This window comes from Cavia porcellus, unplaced genomic scaffold, assembly GCF_034190915.1.
Source record: "Cavia porcellus strain 051 isolate PalLab524CR breed Dunkin Hartley unplaced genomic scaffold, mCavPor4.1 scaffold_7, whole genome shotgun sequence".
NCBI lineage: Eukaryota > Metazoa > Chordata > Mammalia > Rodentia > Caviidae > Cavia > Cavia porcellus.
The window spans coordinates 17,569,478-17,587,104 of NW_026947490.1; the positions used below are offsets into that span (position 1 = coordinate 17,569,478).

The following is a 17,627-nucleotide window of genomic DNA, read 5'->3' on the forward strand; positions in this document are numbered from 1 at the left end:
AGTAAAGCAAAAGACATGCTGTCAGTGTAAGTGTTGTGTGTGTATGGAGCACGCTGTTCTCATGTGTGCAGACTGCCTCAATTGTGATAATTGAAGTAAAGAATTTTTTTTCTTGTAAAGTGCTCTTGGTATTTCCATTGTAGTTCATATGACAATAATTCTGATGTTCTTTTTTAGACTTTGTACACCAAAAACCAGTCAATGTTGAAATTTTTTAAAATAAATAATATTAAAAACTCAATTTTTATTTTAGTGACTTTTCCCCTGTTAAGTACTTATTAATATAAGTCAGAATTAAAATTAATAATTCATCAAAGAAATCAGTCTTATGCTCTGAGAGCTGCAAACCTACTAAAAAGATTAAGGTCAAATAATATCAGGCTCCCAGGCTCAGATCTATCATGATTCTAAACTCAGCTACTTCTTGTGATCATAAAGTAGCTACTCTTCCCGCTTGAGCCTCAGTTTATCTCCAAAATGGATATTAATAGTTCAACAGAATTATGTTAAGTATCCAGCTAATGCAAGTAAAGCGCTTAGCCACGTGCGTGGAAGTGCTTAAGAACTGTTAGGGCCATTATAACCCATTACTGTTTTCCACCCCTTAACTCCTTTCGAGAGAATATGTGACAAGAAAGCAGTCTTTTTCCGTTTAAAAATCGGAGCGGACCTGGAGTCAGTTTCCCTGCACCTTTTCCAAATTTTCCAATCCCCGCTTGGCCTTTTAGGCCCGAGGTCTCTGATTGGACAATGTGCACCAATCGGGGGCTGAAGTGGGTGCTGCATGGAGTTTAGCTCCGCCCCTGCGCAGGTCCAGCCCGCTGCCTGGTCGGCGCCGTTGCTATGGGGACTGGTGGTGAAGGGGGAAAGCCCCGGATGTTCGTTGGGGATTCAACATGGCGGCGGCGGTAGCCGCTGTGGCAGCGGTGCAAGAGAGCTGAGGGCGGCGTGAGGGAGCGGAATTCCGGGCCGAATAGCTAGGCTGTGAGCTTCTGCGGCGCCGAGCTGGTAGGTTAGGCGGTCTGGCCAGGGGTTTCGGGTAGTCGGAGCTTGGTGGGAGAGTGATCACGCGGAAGGGGGCGGGGCCGCAGGGGTCAAAGTTTGGGCTTGGAGGGAAGGGTCTCCGCGGGGTCGGGGGTCAACCTGAGGAGAGGAAGGAACAGAAGATCTCTGAGATCAAACTAGCGAAGGGCATGCACGGTTTGAAATTTGAAATATGGATCCGTTTCGAAGGGATCGAAATGCGTCTCAAAGTAGAAGGGACGGACACAAAGTTAGTAATTTGAGAGGAGGGTGCGCCTGTAGTCAGAGTCAGAGGTCACTACCACGGTGGCGGGGGATTGGAAGTTTAAAGGCAGCAACCAGAGGAACAATGAGTTTTAGGTTGGGGGGCGTCTTGTGAGGGATCAAAGGTGGGGCGTGGCGCGAGGATAATGAGTTCACTGTCCGACGTCCCGGTGTTCTGAGGGACCGAGCTAACCCAGAGAGGCCATATTGCGGGAGAGGAGGGACTGGGGCATCTAGAATAGTGTCCTTCCTGGTGGTGGGAGAAGAGCAGCCCCTTTCCACAAGTAATGATGAAGTAGCGAACACTCAGGAAGCTCTGACCTTGTGCTAGACCTCCTCGCGGCGTCGCCGCTTTACATCTGTACTCATTTAGTCCGCCCCATAACCTTGTGGCGTCTTAACCTGTTACTAAGAAGTTAGGTGACTTGCCCTAGTCATGGGGCAGGAATTCCCACTCTGGAGTTCTGCCCCAGAGTCCTCCTTCCTTTGACTTCCTGCCTCTCAGGTTAATGTTTAATGAGCGTTCACGCCACTTTGCCCCCTGTGCCTGGTCTTGTTTGACTATGCCCTAATATTGGGAAATGAGTGCGAGGGATAAACCCACTTCCCAGAGTCGGAAAAGCCAGGTTCAGAGACCTTTTGCTACGGACGGAAGCAGATTCAAAACTGGGTCTGGATGATTCCAGAGCTCCTGCCCCCAGCTGCCACATAGTCTGCTTCCCAGTAGGTCTGTTCCTGGAAGCAGGGCCAGCCCCAGCCGCTCCCTGGGCAGGAACAGAGTGTCTGTTTGGCCTCCATGGAAGGGTGTGATCTGGGAGTGGTGGTTCCTGTGGGCCAGTGGGAGTGGGATGTTGGTGGGTGGCCCAGCACCCAGTGAATCTTGATGGGCTTCAGCAGGAAAGGCTGACCCTGTGCAAACTTGCTCTGTTCTTAAAAACCCCTGTCCCACTTTGATCTCTAGTAGCTCCTAGCTCCTTTCCTGCTGCTCTCCTGGTACCTCCCAAACTTTTCACCTCTAGACTTAAGCCTCTTTCCTGGCTTTGACCTTCCTGTCCCCTCTGCCTGGAACCTTTTCCCAACCTGCCCCCTCTTACTCATGTGTCACTGTCAGCCAGATCTGGACCACCCTGGTCCTCAATGCCACCAGGTACCCTCTGCCCCTCTCTTGGCCTCCCAGTGCTGCACTCTGTTCTGGGGTGCATGTTTGCTGTTGTCTGCCTCCTCTGCTATAAAGTGGGTGCTCCTGGAGTGTTGCCCAGCTGCAGGGAACGCTGTGTTGATAGTGTGTGACTGACTGTTGGGCACAGTGCTGGGTGCTGGGACTGCAGCATGAGACAAGATCCACAGATCTCCAACCAGTGCAATATAGCACCATCTCTACAAGTAGTGATGGGGGCTGGGTAGTGCACAGTGTCTTGGGCCTGGCTGAGGTCTATGCACCTGGGAAAGCCCCTTGAGAAAGGGCTCAAGGATGAGTGAGGGGAATGGGAAGGAGCTATGTGTGTAGAGCCCCTGGGAGTGATGGTAAGAGGGACAAAGGTGGGATCTTGGAGGCAGCATGTTGCCTGTGTGGTCAGGGTAAGAGCCTCAGAGGCTCAGCCTGAGGGGAGGGACAAGTGGGAGAAGGGGAGGGATGAGAAACTATTTGTGTGTGCTTCAGTTTTCTCCTCTGCAGAATGGGCATAGTGACAGTGGCTGCCCTGCAGAATTGCCATTAGGACATAGCATAGAGTGTTTAGTCCAAAGCCTGGCATATAGTAGGTGCTGTGTAAGCATTAGTCTTGTTGCCACTGTAGCCACCACCCCGGCTGGAAAGGCCTCTCCCCATTTGCCTCCTGGCTGCTCCACAGCTGCCCCGCCCCTGCCTGGCCCAGCAAGGTCCCAGAGCCGGCACACTGCCAGGGAACCCTGTGAGGCTGCCCAGGCTCTGAGTCGCACGATGTCAGCTTGGCACCCATATGGAAGTAATAGAGCATTGCCACTAGAAACCCATGTTTAGGTCCTTGCCTTGTCACTTACCAGCCTGGGACTTTGGTCAAGTACTTTCTAATTTGTCAGTTTTGTCTGATATATTTTAGGCTATTGATAAAGGTAGAACTTTGAGTATCACAGAACTTGGAGACATCCAACATGAGACCTAGGTCAGACCTCACTGTGGATGTGGTTAAATAAAGGCCTAGGGGCTTGTTTCTTCCCTCTCCTGCCTTCCCTCCTGTCTCCCCTGGCAGCCTGGGTTTGGCGGTCAGCATTGCCACAGCTTTTATTTCCCTTGAATGTATTCACAAACAATAGAGCGAAAGTTCTGTACGCTGGCTGCACCCTGCAGTTACCTGGAGAGCAGCAGAGTCTGCTGGGCCCAGGCCCGCCTCCGTGATTAGGAGCTAGACTCCCTTGGTCTGACCAGGGCTGGCCTTGGAACTGCTTGGGGGAGGCTGTCATAGCCAGCTAGGGCAACTACTGTCGTGTCACAGTGCCTGGAAACACTGTCACCATAAACATGTTTTTCTGTAGCTTGCTTCTTTTGTTCCCATTAAAGTCTAGAACAGGTCATTTGTTTTCTGTGTTGTTGGGATTTTTCTCTTTTGAGATTGTATCATACAGGAGTTATCCATTCCCTTTAGGTTGTCATTTGGATAGTTTCCTATAATGGTGCCACAGTAAGCATTCTAGAGTGTGTTCCTGTGTACTATGGTCAGAGTCGTTCTTGGGCAGCTGCCTTGTAGTAGCTGTGCTGGGACTCACAGCTTTCCCAGATGCTGCAAAATTGCTCTCCAAAGTGGTTCACATATGCTTCTCAGTGGCACTTTGAAGCTTCCCTCCCTCTTTGACCTGCTATGGGCAGTGCGTGACCCTAGCTGAAGTGATTTATTCAACCATGAGGAGGCAGGCTTTAGGGAGCACTCCATGTCAGCAGTCTAGATGGGAAGTAGTCTAGGTAGGGAGAGATTCACATGACTGTCTTAACAGTGCTTGACACCACTAAGTGCCATATTATAGGAAGAGGCAGCTGGTGAGGGCTTTGACCTTTACCTTCCAGGCATGCAGGACAGTAACTACAGCTTTGAGTCAACCCTCCTTGTTTTGTGGAATGATGTTTAACATTTGGCCGAGACTGACTTGACCCTCCTTGGGAAGGAGGACAGAGAAGGCAAGAGGTTGGACATCACCTGTTACACTCTGCCTGTGCATGTTGGTCCCAGTGGTGACCAGCACAGCCCCCAGCAGGCCACAGATCTGCTGTCTCTAGACAACAACAGAGAGGTGAAGGCAGGGGCTGTAGAAATCCATGGAAGGCCCCAACAGGGACTTTCTGGGAAAAGGGACATCCAATTGGTTAGAAAGACAGTCTCTAGCCAGGCCTAGAAAGGAGGTAGAAAAAAGAAAACAGGCAGGGCAAAGGCCCTGTGGTCCAGGTGAGGTTGGGACGTTCTAAGACCATCTTAGCTGCTGGTATGGCTGAGCAGGACCTGATTGTCTTTGAGGGGAGGATAGGGGACACAAAGCAGGGCTAATGGATGGAGGTGAAGAATGTGGGTTTTGGTCTTTGTGTAACAGGGAATCTTTGTAGGTCTGGAGCAACATCTGGTTTCCCACTGTGAAGATCGCCCAGGCTGCTGTGGGAGGGACAAGTCATGGGGCTTGGCCACAGGGAGCCTTGGGGAGGCTGCTCTGACAGTCCCTGTGGAGGAGGGTGGATAGGATGGTGGTATGGTAGTAGAAAAGGACCTGTGTGCCAGCTGAAATTATACCTGTATTTAACTCATATGATCCTCATGACAGCCTGTGAGTTAAGTACTTACTATTACATCCACTTTAGAGGTGAGAGAGGGAGACCCAGAGTGTTACATGGTTTGCACAGGGGCACACAGCAGGCAAGCGGCAGAAGTGGGATTTGAACCCTGGCCTTCGGCTCCAGAGTCACTGCTCATTGTGGCCACACTTCAGTGACTTGGAAGTAGCTTTGACAGATAAGGCCCATTCCTGTCCCCTTGGCTTTTTCCTGGGCTCATTTTTAGATAGAAGCTCCCTGTTGTTTGATCAGTCTCTGGGCACTGCACCCTCTGCCATTTCTTGTGCGTGACCTCACCCCACCTTGGCCTGCTGATCCATGATGAGCTAGACTTCCTGGCCAGACACCCGTCAGGGGTATCCCCAGCAGCTGTTTCTCCCATCTCCTAAGCAGGTGGCCACAGATACTGCCAGCAGGAAGTTGTCCCCGTCCAAGTCACGGCTGGGGAAATGGGACCTTTCCCGCCCCAGCCACTCATCCGGGGCCAGGGCTCATTGTCTGCCAGATGCCTTGGCCCACAGGAGATTTGAAGGGGGCCAAGGGAGGTCAGAAGGGAAACTCTCCCAGGTCCCCGGGGAGCCAGGTGTGGCAAAAGTGACAGAAACCTTCACTCCTTGCAGCTGGTCTCTGTGCCCTCTGATCCTACCTTGCCCCTCCCCAGGAACTGGAGGGATCTTAAAATCTTTCTGCCAGTGCAGTCTACCCCTCCCCCAAAACAGGAGCCCCCTGGTGGCTCGGCCACTTGCAGAAGAGGTGTTTGCAGCTCCCCTGGGTGCAGAGGGAGGATTTGAAAGGATCACACATGTAAAAGCACTTTTCCCAGTGCACGGGGTACAGGTAAGCCCTGGGAGAGCTCTTGCTAAGCACTGAACTTAATGGCTTTAACAGTTACATCCTGTCACCCTGTCCTTGGGCCCCGAGTGGAGCTGCAGTACCAGGCTCCCAATATGCCCTGTGCATTGTGGCCATGTGTGCCTTTTGAGTATCATCATCAGGCACTGCTCACAGACCCTGAGGACCAGGTGCTGTTGGCCTCATTTCTTTTCCCTTGCATTCTCATTTAAAGAAGGCACATTTCGCTGCATGCGCATCGATCACCTTGTCCCCTACATAATCACTGAAAAACTGCACCTCACCTAGAGGATCTAGAGCAGTGAGGCAGTCCCTCCTCCAGCTGTCGGTGTCTTTCCCAGAGACAGAGTGGTTTCCCCTGGTTCTTCTCTTTCTCTTGCTGTGCTGGTTCCTGAAGGTGTGCTCCCTGCCTTTTGTTTTCACTTATGCAGAACTAACTTTCATGGTCCTGTCCATCCTGCCCTTTGCATTTTCACATCAAAGTTCTGGTTCCAGACAGAGCCTGTCCTTGTCCTCCAGTGTCCCATGGAGTGTGTGCCCCGCTGACCCTCTTCACTGCAGGCAGCACCGGTCTTTCCCTGCTGTGAACAGGGCTGTGCTAGGTGTCAGTGCAGCCTGGGACACCTCTAGAAGTGGACGTGTGGGTCTGAGATGGGCGCCCCTTAGTGCTGCCGACCTTAGTGCTGCCAACTGCTGCCGACAGGTGCCAACCAGCCCGACAGGGTGGCTGTTTACACTCTCACCTCATCATCTTAGGGTAATGTGGAACTTTGTGAATTTTTCCAGTCCTCACTGTTCTGATTTTAGGTTGTTGAAAGCCATCTGAGTGTTCTTTTAAAAAATTATTATTTATTTTTTTTTTTTTAAATCTGAGCATTCTTTTCTGGGAGTTGTCAATACCTAATAATTTTCTTTGCTTGAGTAGGGGAAACTGAAGCACATAACCTGACAGCCAGGAAATAACAGATCTGAGCTTCAAACCTAGGCCTTCCTGGTTGTAGTCTGGAGCTTTAATCCGTATGGAATAGAGGTGGAGACTGTAGGTTGTGGGGCCAGCTTTGTCACTTACTCACAGTTGTGGTCACAGACAAGTCCCTTTACCTGTCTGAATCTTGATGTCTTTGTCTGTACAATTGGAATAATAATGGTGCCTCCTCGTAGGGTTACTTTGAGGATATAAGTTCATATTTAGCAGGCAGAATATGTGATGTCAAAGATCATTAGCTGCTGGCTTCAATACTTAAAGTATTATTATTCTCAGTTACTAATATTGGCAGGCACTGTCCTAAGTGCTTTCTTTGAACTAACTTTCAAGTCCTTCTCATGAACCCCCAGGATACAGGTGTCATTGTTATCTCCTTTAAATAGGGGAGGCAATTTAGAACCTGGGAGATTTTACCTACCTGGGGTTACAGAGCAGACAGGCTGGATTTGTACTCAGGTGGTCTGGCTGCTAACCTTGTTGGCCCCTCCCTCTGCCCCTTAACTAGGAAGGCTCTCCCTCTGTCACTTCCGGCCAGGCCACATCCCCTGTAGTGTCCTCCTTCCAGGAAGCTTGCAGTAGAGCTGTGAGCGTGGCAGGTGGGGTCATGGGCAAGGTCTCACACAGGGAGTCTGCCAGTTCCTCCCTGTGCCCAGCCCTGGAGACTCCTGATAAAGCAGCATTGTGTGCAGTTTCGAGCTTGCTTCCTCAGTCGGGTTTCACCACTCCCACATAACACAAAGTGGCCTGCCATCCTGAGCCAGGGAGATGCCAGGGTCTCCCTCCCCTGCACCCCCCAGTCTGCAGTCAGGACTGGGCATGGGGAGAAAGTAGGACCCTGTGTGCTGCTGAATCCTCTGCAGGCTCATCCCCCAGGTGAGGACCCCCAGCAGCTACCTGTAGGAAGACCTTTTAGGACCCCTTCCTGCTGCCCGCAGGGCCTCTAGCCCCTGTAGCTCTTCCCTACAGATCTTCCACAGTAGCTTGGCCCTGGGTTATTTGATACAAACGCTGTATGTATATACTTACGTGTATGTATACATATGTATGTGTGTATGTGGTATCTTTATAATTCTATTTTTTAAAGAACTTTTAATAACTGTAGAAAAGGGCATAAAGTGCCCACATGAATATAACAAAAAATTGTGAAGTAGACAAACACTTCACCCCCCACCTGGGGGAAGACAGAACGTGATACCCTGGAGGCTTCTGTGCTCCCTTCTTCCCTCCTGACTGTGACCTCAGTGGTGATGACTCTGACCTTGCTGGCCTTCAGCTTCTTGCTCCCTGGTAACTTTTACCTCTAGGTGTGCACATCAGAGCTACAGAATGCCATTTTCTATCTTGCCTGCCTTTGAACTTCACATAATGGAATCTTCCAGGAATCAGTCTGTCCACCTCTAGTTTCTTTCATCCTGGGTTCCTGTAGTCCCTTTGGGTGGTTGCATGTATCTGCTCTTACTGTGTCCTTGGGTGTGTAGCACCTGTTTCTCTCTCTCCTACTGCACTGGTGTGATAGTCCCGTGTTGGTGTCTGTCATGTCCCTTGCTGTGTACACATTTGCCCAAGGTGCACCCCTAGAAGTACATTGCTGGGCAGGGCAGGCAGACCCACCAGTCATGCTCCCAAAGTGGCAGAGCCATGTGTGCCCAGTAGCCATGGCTAAGTCTGCAGTTTTCCACATCCTCAGCAGCAGTTGGGATTGTAGGCTCATTTTTATTCTTTTCTCCTGCAAAAGTACTCTGTTGGTTATTGTCAGGGTGTCCTTCCCGTTGCCGTCTCTGCCCCAGGCTTCTGTGCATTCCAGTACTCACTGCTCCGGTGACGAGCAGTTACATGATTAGTCCTTGCTGGGCCTGTGCTGGGATCCGGGCTGGTGGGGGGAGACCCAAACATCGGCAGCCTGTTCTGAGCTGTATCCAGTAGGGGAAGCACACCTTCACCAAGGAGTGACACAGAGCCAGGGAAAGGAAAAGAGCTTTTTGACTCCCAAGCCCCATTTTCCTAAGGGTTCCTATCTCAGTAACAGGCATCCCTTCCTTTTGCTCGAGCAAGAGGCCTTGTCTTCACTCTTCCTTTGCTCTCCTCTGTACTGCAGACCTCAGACACTGTTGCTGTACCTTCTGAATCCCTGGTGCCTGGCACTTTTCTTCATTATCACCTCCTAGTCAGGTCACCTTCCTCTCCTTCACACATGTCCTCTGTCTGCCTGCATCACTTTTCCAGGGACATTCCAGGCTGGGTCTTACCTCAGGGCCTTTGTTGTTACTGCTGTCTGTGCTGGCATTGCTGCCCATCCCTCCATTCAGGGAAGTTTGCTGATTGTCCCCCTCCCAACAGGACCCCTTACCTCTCCCATCCCACCGCTGTCATTTTCTGGCCTGCAGTAATATAGCTGTTTACAGTACATGGTGATTTGCTGGGCTGTTGGTTTATGGTGCCTCCTTTCCCTAGCATAACTTCACAGGGTTGGGAGTAGGAGTGGAAGGACAGGGCCATCACTGTGTCTCTTGCTGTGTTCCCATGGTTTGGTGAGCCATAATTTCTTCAGCAACTGACTGTGACAGCTGAGGGTCATTGCCATCGTGTCAAATGGGGAACCTGTTGTGAGCAGAGGCAGGCAGGCTTTCCCGAGAAGGAAGTGCCATGTGAAGGATGAACTGGCCTAGCTAGCTAAAGTGGGGATAGAGGATATGGGCACTTGAGAGCCAGAGCAGCTGCCCAAGCAAGAGTACACAGGCAGGAGAGCATAGGGAGCCTTTGAGGAAGTAAAGGAACACTGGAGGTCAGGCCTCAGTTGGTCTGGATTCAAATCTTGACAGCCACTCCAGGCTCTGCAAGCCTCAGTATCTTCCTGTTTACACTGAGGCTCGTCAGCTGGCCTAGGAGTTCTGTTTCTTTGTTATCCATGATGCCTGGTATATAAATATAAAGGGAATTGTTTATTTTTTTTTTCCAACAAAGACCTGCTGGCCTGTCTTGACCTCACCAGGGGACACAGTAAGCAGACTTGGTTGCTACCCAGTGAAGTCTGTCTCCTGGTCTTTGCCTGTCCAAGGCTCACCTATTAGAGGCTGAAGGCCTGATGTGACCCTGGACATGGGGCATCCTCTTGAGGCTGACTAGTAGGGGAACTGACTGAGGTGTGCACTGTGGCCCTGTGCCCTTCGCAGTGCTCCCAGGTTGCAGCCCAGCCTTTCCTGAAGCCTCATCTGACCCTTTTCCCAGATGTGGAGGTGAATGTGGCACCAGATTGAGTCCATGGTACCAAGCAGCTCTGTGGTATCCTCCTATGGAAGCGGCGTTTCCCTGGGCTGGTGGAGCAGCTGTCTGGGTTCGTTGAAACTCTTCTCCCAAGGGCCTGATTGAGGTCACTTGACCAAGTTTCCTTTGAGCTGTCTACCTTTTTGATTTCTTATTTCTGAGTTAAATTCTGGATTCCAGGTAAAGCGTTTGCTTCTAAGGCAGTGCACTTACTTTCCAAGGTGGCTTGTCTTTTCACTTTTTATACTGTGTCCTTTGTTGGACAGAAGTGCTTAATTTTACCCATTTATTGTTCATTTTGTTTGTAGTTTAGCTTTTCAGATTTGGCTTTTAGTGTTGGTGTATGGGTGTGTATACAAGATCAGCATCCACAGCATATTGTCCACAGGGACCCCGTTACCCAGGCATCACTGAGTAAGACAGTCTGACTTTCCCCACCCGTCGTGTCTCTCCTTCGCAGGGCTGTTCCTGGGCACTTTCTTGTTTCCTGGGCTATTTGTTCCCATCACTACCATTGTCCTCTTTCTTTAGTCTCTGTCTAGATTACAGTGAGCACAAGCCCTCCCGCACTTCTTCTTACAGTGTCTTCCTGGCCATTCTTGAGGGCGGTTTGTCAGTCAGTGTCTATATACACATGTGCATTCGCGCACACGAGGCTCCAAATCCATGAAGGTGGTGTGCTTCCCTACTGCCCTCTTCCTCAGTGCCCCTAGTGAACTGTCATCCTTCATCCACCTCTGGTTGGATTTATTCTGAGGTACTTCATGACATGGCAGGAGTCTGTGCCCTCCACTGCCACCAGGTGTGGCTCCCTGGGTTTGTCTTGCAGGGAGAGTAGGGGTGCACCTACCCCATTCCCTGCCTTTTCCCTGGTACCAACGTTAGGCCCTGGCAGAGGGTGGGCAGGGTGCCCAGAGAGGAGACTATAATTTTCCTAAATGATTTCAAGGGCTAATTAAAGATTTTCCTTGACTAATCAGCTTCTGGTTTAATTATCAAGACACAGGCTCAGGGATGTGAGAAGCAGCCCTACTGGGGTCTCCTAAAAGTGTGGCAGGAAGGAGCCTGGGGCAACAGGAGCTGCGGATACCCTAGTACCCTCTAGCAGGTCAGCAAGGTCACCATCCTTGTGAGAACTGAGGTGGAGAACAACAGGTGGGTTTGAGGTTAGAGTAGGACCTTTTCCTGCTGTAGACGTTTCCCTGGCTCCTATTGCCAGGGAAGGGGTCCAGGCCCTAGACATCCCCACCAATGGCCTGAACAGCCCCCATCTCCCTTTGCACTTGCCTGCAGCCCTCTGGCCACTGCTTAGCAGTCTCATGGCATTCCTCGTGGGTCCATTAGGCCCTCTCAGGTGGCCCCCTCCCAGCTGGGGATTGGCATTGCTGCCCTGTGCTGGCTGGCTGGTGGGCAGTCATAGTTGCACTGCCACTGTCATTCTGCCCACACTGATAAGTGCAGTTAGGGATGCCAGGCCCTGTGGTTGAGGGCCCCTTAGGGAATAAGGGGTTCCAGAGCAGAGATACAAAGAGAAGGCTTGGGGGAAGAAGGGGCAGATGGGAAGATTGGCTTGAGTGATGGCTTGGGCCTTCCTGAAAGAGATGGTGAGCTGCTGTGGTAATAGGCTCCTGAGGGGTTGTGAAGGGGGAGGGGGCCTGGAGATTGCTGTACCAGGCTTGGCTTCATTCCTGGCATTCCAGCAGGCCCTGGACTCCTGGTGGCTCTAGATGGGGGAGGGTGGGCAGCAGGAGTAGGGGCTCTGGACATTGCCTCTGCCCCTCCACCCTCTCCCTCCCCCACCTCATCAGCCTGCCTCATTTGGCACCCTCCCCTCCCACAGGGTCTGAGGCCTGGCTTTGCTGGCCAACCCATCCTCCATAGTCAGGGCTGCATGCAGAGCCACATGGGGCAGGGTGAGTGGACACTGGATCCAAGCCCAGGCCATCTGAATCCCAGTCTCTGGCCCTGGGGTTCTTAAAGCTTCTTCAAGCAAGTGAAAAGACAGCTGTTGGCCTGAGGAATGATGGCAAACTTGTATTAACTTTTGTGATATTCCCGGCACTTTTCTAGGCTTTTGACATGGAGTGATTATGTCATAGCATACTCTAGGGAAATAGGGCTGTAACCCCCCAAGTCAGAGATAAGGCAGCGGAGGCCCAGAGCGAGGCTTCTGTGCTTACTGATATGGCTGTTGCCATTGCCCTGCTTTCCTATCCCTGGGCTGGCCAGATGTCTGGGCAGCTTCTGCAACCCCCACCCCGTCCTGTTTCTCTGCCTCTTGTCTTCCCCTCCTCTTGGGGTGCTAGAGATTGAACCAAGGACCTTTGCACTGAGCTATATACTCAGCCCCAACCTCTCCCCAAGTCACTGAGGTTCAACTGAGCTCAAATTCACAATCCTTCTGCCTCAGTCTCCTAGAGTACTGGGATTGCAGGTGTGGTCCACCCCGCCTGGCGTTCGTCCAGCGTTTGTTTCATCTTTGCCTGGCAAAAGCTTCACAGGCTAGAGGGGAGATGGCTTCTGCAGGCCTGAGACATCCTTCTGATGGGAAGGATGTTGATGTCACCAAGCCTCCTTTGCTGCTCCTGACATCTGGAGTCTGGGGGAGCAAGAGGAGAGAGCACACATGGGGCTGATGGTTGGGGGGTTACGGGACAACCTGACAGGGAGGACACCCACACCCCTTGCGGCCACCAGAATCTGGTCATCCACTCTTGGTTGTCATTTCCAGCTTGTATGGGGTCAGACTGCCTGTTGGTCCGTACTTTAATTCCCAGAAAGGCTTGTGCTGAAGATGTGAGTATTGCACTGCAAGAGCCTTAATTGTGGAATGGGGATAAGAGGAGTGATAGCTAGTGTGTCTGTGTGTCCCAGCTCACTGAGGGCTCAGCGTTGAGGGTTGTACTTGCCTTCTGTCTCCTGGACCCTCTCTAGGGAAGGCTGGGATCCAGCTCCAACACAGCTTTCTCCCTGACCTCCGGCAAAGCCCTGAGCCTCAGATGTCCCTGAGTTCCCACATCTGGAACAAGAGGGTAATGTCTTTTGCTGTGAGCTGGTTGCTAGAAGATAAAGTGTCAGAGTATGCGTGCGGTTCAGAACAGGCTTCTGTCTTCGCATCACTGTGGTCCCTATTGCTGTTATTACTATTACAGTTATTAGAGAAGCAGGTTCCAGGCTTGGATCTGGTAGTGAGGATTCACAGTGTGAGTGATCCAGCATTCTTTATTCTATGATTAAGGTCATATCTCCTTTTATAAACTTTTTTTTCCTGTGCATTACTGGAGGTTGATTTTATTTTGAGACAAGGTTTTGCTGAGTTGCCATGCTGGTCTTGAATTTGCAATCCTCTTGCCTCAGCTTCCCTAGTAGCTGGTTTTACACATGTGCATCACTGCATGAACACCTTTGTTCATGGCAGTATTCACAAAAGAATGATCTCCAAAAAAAAAAAAAAAAAAAAAAAAGAAAAGAAAGAAAGAAAGAAAAGAATGGTCTCCAATCCTTCCTAGGTCTTTGTCACCAGCTTCATAGGTCAGAGTCACAGCCAAGCTTTCTTATCTGTTCCCCCAGCTCCCTCCCTGATTATATTAAAACAAATACATTGTATACTTAAGCAAAGAATATTTCGGATTTGTCTATAAACAAGAATTCCTTAGTGTCCTCTTATTTCATGATTGTTCTAAAATGCTTTTATCTCTTTGTTTGATACTGGTTTAGATAAGGTATGCACTTGACACATGGTTGAAAGACTTTTTACGTCTTCTAGATCGCATTTCTGTGATTTATCCGTGGGGGAGCTAAGCCCTTTGTCACAGGCAGTTTCCCACAGTCTGGATCCTGCCCCTCCAACCCTGTGGTATCTTTTCCTGAGTTCCTCTGTCCCCTGTGGTGCCTGTAGGCTGGGACCTTAGGTCCAGAGGCTCCATCCGATACAGACTCGGTTTCTCCAGAGACACTTTTTTTGGGGTGGGGGGTAACTGGAATCAAACTTACTACCTTGCGCTTGCCAGGCAGGTGCTATGCCTCTAAGCTATATCCCCACCCCCTGAAAAAAAAAAACTACTTTCAAAGGTGGTGCTGCACAGGATATTAGGGTGGACTTAATGTTTGTGTGACTATCAAGTTAGCTTTAAAAATAAAAACTAAATTTTTTAAAAGTTAAGAAAAAATTGAGCTGGGTATGATGGTACATACCTCTAACCCCAGCAATCCAGGAGGCTGAGGCAAAAAGATCATAAGCTCAAGGCCAATCTGGGTGACTTAGAGAGACCCTGTCTCAGAATAAAAAGTTTCATAAAGTACTAAGGGTATAGCAGCTAGTGAAAGCACTTGTCTAGCGTATACAAGGCTCTGAGTTCTGTTCCCAGTACTGTGGTACTGGAGTACTGTACTGTACTATACTGTACTGTAGATAAATAAATAAATATGAGTGGATTAAAGAAAAAAAACCCTTCAGTGTCACTCCAAGGGAGACCAATACCAGAATACAGGAGAAGTAGAGCAGGAGGGCCTGAAGGACCTAGGCCTGAAACTACCCTGGGGCCTGCATGTGCCAGCCCCAATCGCCTATAGACAGTTGTCCCTGGTGAATGGCCTTGGGTCCCTGCTCTGCTAGAGCTGCAGTCCCCAGTGAAGAACTGTCCTCCATGTAGCCTGGCCGTCAGCTTTTGGGGAAGAATGGATTCCTGCCCAGCCCCACCCCTGGCCAGCTGTGCCACTGGGCAGTGTTCCCAGTCTCTCCGCCTCTTCCTCCTCTGTAGCAGGCTGGTGACCGCACGCCCCTTGGAGGACTGTGGTGAGGACTGTTGTGCTTAGGGAGCTGCTGTTATTCTTCTGGGTTTGGGGGCAGATCCCTTTAACCTTAGCCGCTCCCCTTCCTCCCTCTTAGCCTCATAGCCACTGTCCACCTCAGGCCTTCTCAGTGACTATTGCCTTCACCCTGAATGCTCGTCCCACCCCCAGGGGTCCCTGGTGCCGTCTGGCCCCTGCTTATTTGTCACTGCTCCAGGAACCTCCTTATTCTGCCCTGTGTGGAGCACCTGTCACTCTCCATCCCCACTCCCGTTGATTTCCTCAGGTGTGCTCTTACGTCCCCCACTAGAATGTCAGCTCCAGGAGGGTAATTTCCGTGTTGCTGCCCTGTCCCCACTGTCTGGAGCAGTGCCTGTCACCTAGTAAGTGGATAATAAAAAGGTTCGGATGCGTGTATAGTGAGAGAAAATTGCAGCTAAAGGAGCAGACTTTGGCCAGTGTCAGACCTGCACAGGATCATGGCTCTGGGAAACACTGTGGGTTTGGCCCGGCACCTGCCTGTCTCAGGTTCATTGTCATCTTCTGTGAAATGGAGCATCACCAGCAGCTTCCTGGGACTCTGATTCTGCAGCAGCATGGAGCCTGCACGTAACGCTTTAACTGGCCTCACTGCTGTGCCACAGTCTCCAGCATGGGACTCAGATGAGCCAGCCAGGGCTGCTTCGGCCTTGGGAACACTTTTCTTCTGTCTTGTATGGCCAGCTGTGGTGCCCCAGGGCAGGCTGGGGCAGGGATGCATTAGACTGCCGTTTTGAGGGCTACGAATGCTTCTTGGGTTTGATGGCAGGACTGACAGTGCTCAGTATACAGAAAGGCCTGGATATTGTGGCCACAGCCTGAGGATTCAGGGGCTGTCTGTGTTAGCCTTTGTATTCCTTGCACAAAGCAGGCCAAGAGCTACAAGGAGCCAAGGTGACTGCTATGTTTGTGGCAGCAGCTATACCCTTGGTGAGAGAAGGGACAGAAACTGAGAGAGACAGGGACTATTGGCAATGTTACAGACATGGAGAAAGCTCCCGGGGTGAGGTTCACACTCCCTGGTTTTCTTACCTGGCATTGTAAGACCTGGAGTATACGAAAAGTGCAGAAAACCTTCATGTTCAGTTTTGTGAATAATTATCAAGCAAAAGCTCCTGAAACTGCCACCCAAAGGAAGAGGACTGGTATTGGCAGCCCCTAGAAGTCCCTCCTCCCTGAGCTCTTTGCAGTAATATCAAATATATTCAGCTTCTTTCCCTCCTCCCTCTTCATTGCTTCTTTGGTGAAGGGATTTCAGATCCCTAAAGAAACTTAAAAATCACTGAAGCCCCTTGGACCGAGAGCCAAGCTAAGAGACAAAGCTGGCCCATTGTGGTTCTAGTCCCCAGGGATTGTCCCCAGGTACCTAAGCTTCTCTCATCCCTGCCTGCTCCTCGAGCAGCGCCAGCATCATTGGCCAGGTGTAGAACTATATGGAGAAGGTATGAGGTTGGTAGCATTGGGCTGCAGCTTGCTCTCAATATTTTGCTCTTGAGATTTCTTTGGGTGGTTAAAGGAAGGCTTGTGCCAAGAATGCTCTGTAGCAGAAGGCAGAGGTACCCCCCCTCCCAGCCCGATGAAAGCAGCCAAGCTGAGGGATGGAGGTGGGCTCTTCCTGTCCACAGAGGGCATGCCTAGCTCCAGGTGGGAGGTTGGGACTTAGATAGATCCCAAGAGCCTGTGCAGCATACTGGGTTTTAGTGGTGCCCAGATCTGTCTACAGGGGGAACGGGTTGGGAACTGGGGGCAGGAATATCTTTGTCTCTTCCCCAGACACATGTCACCTTTTATGTGGAGACCCTTGGGTAGAGATTACTGTCAAAGGCTCCAGATCAGCTGGCTTGATTTTGCCACCTGGCTCTGCTCCCTACTAGGTACAAGGGAAGGTACAGATTACAGGGTTGATTAACTTTGGATAGGTAGCAACCTCCGCCCCACTTCTGTTGACCTTAGTTTCTCCTCTTTGGAAACTGGTGGTATAGGGCTATTCATGTAAAGTACTCATAAGAGCCAGCAGGTGAATCTGTCAGTGTTAGCTGTCCGTGGTGTTATCATTATTGCCATTCATTCATTCATTCATTCAAGGGCTATTCAGTGTGTATATACTTTGAAACCAATCCTGGCAGCCCCCACACTAATAAGCTGGTTGTGGGAGACCTGTCTAGCTCCTCTGATGGAACTTGTAGTCCAGGGAGACAGGCAGACACTGTGGTGGCAGCCCAGAGTGACAGCTATGTTGGGAGAAGCCCAGAGCACTGTGAGAGGAGGAAGGCATGGCTGTAGGCTAAAAAATCAGGGAAAGCTTCCTTGAGGAAACATGTGGGCTAAGAAATTAATTTCTGGAAGAATGTTCCAAGGAGAGTGAATAGCACATTGAAAGGCTCACATGGGAAAGGGTCTGGCATTGTTAATAATTTGTTTTTGTTTTTTGAGACAGGCTTTTGCTATGTAGTTTGCTATGTAGTTTGCTAGCCTTAAACTCATTGTGTAGTCCAGGCTGGACTTGAACTTGAGGCAGTCCTCTTGCCTCAGCTTCCTGAGTGCTGGGATTACAAGCATGTGCCACCATGCCCAGCTTTTATAATTATTAGTACTTTAAATAAAAATCTTACTTAAGATACT

General features: G+C 50.5%; 1 protein-coding gene across 3 annotated transcripts in view; it reads left to right on the top strand.

Annotated features, from left to right (window-relative positions):
* The first annotated feature begins 835 nt into the window (after positions 1–835).
* Positions 836–17,627, top strand: part of Pak4 (p21 (RAC1) activated kinase 4) — a 40,539-nt gene continuing 23,747 nt past the window's right edge. For 2 of the 3 annotated variants that reach the window (XM_003467256.5, XM_013149912.3), the window contains exon 1: positions 836–1,008. The gene's annotated coding sequence lies outside the window, so the exon portion shown is untranslated. Of the gene's footprint in view, positions 1,009–1,110; positions 1,274–17,627 lie in introns of those variants that run through there. The other variant, XM_013149911.3, reaches the window with a different exon arrangement.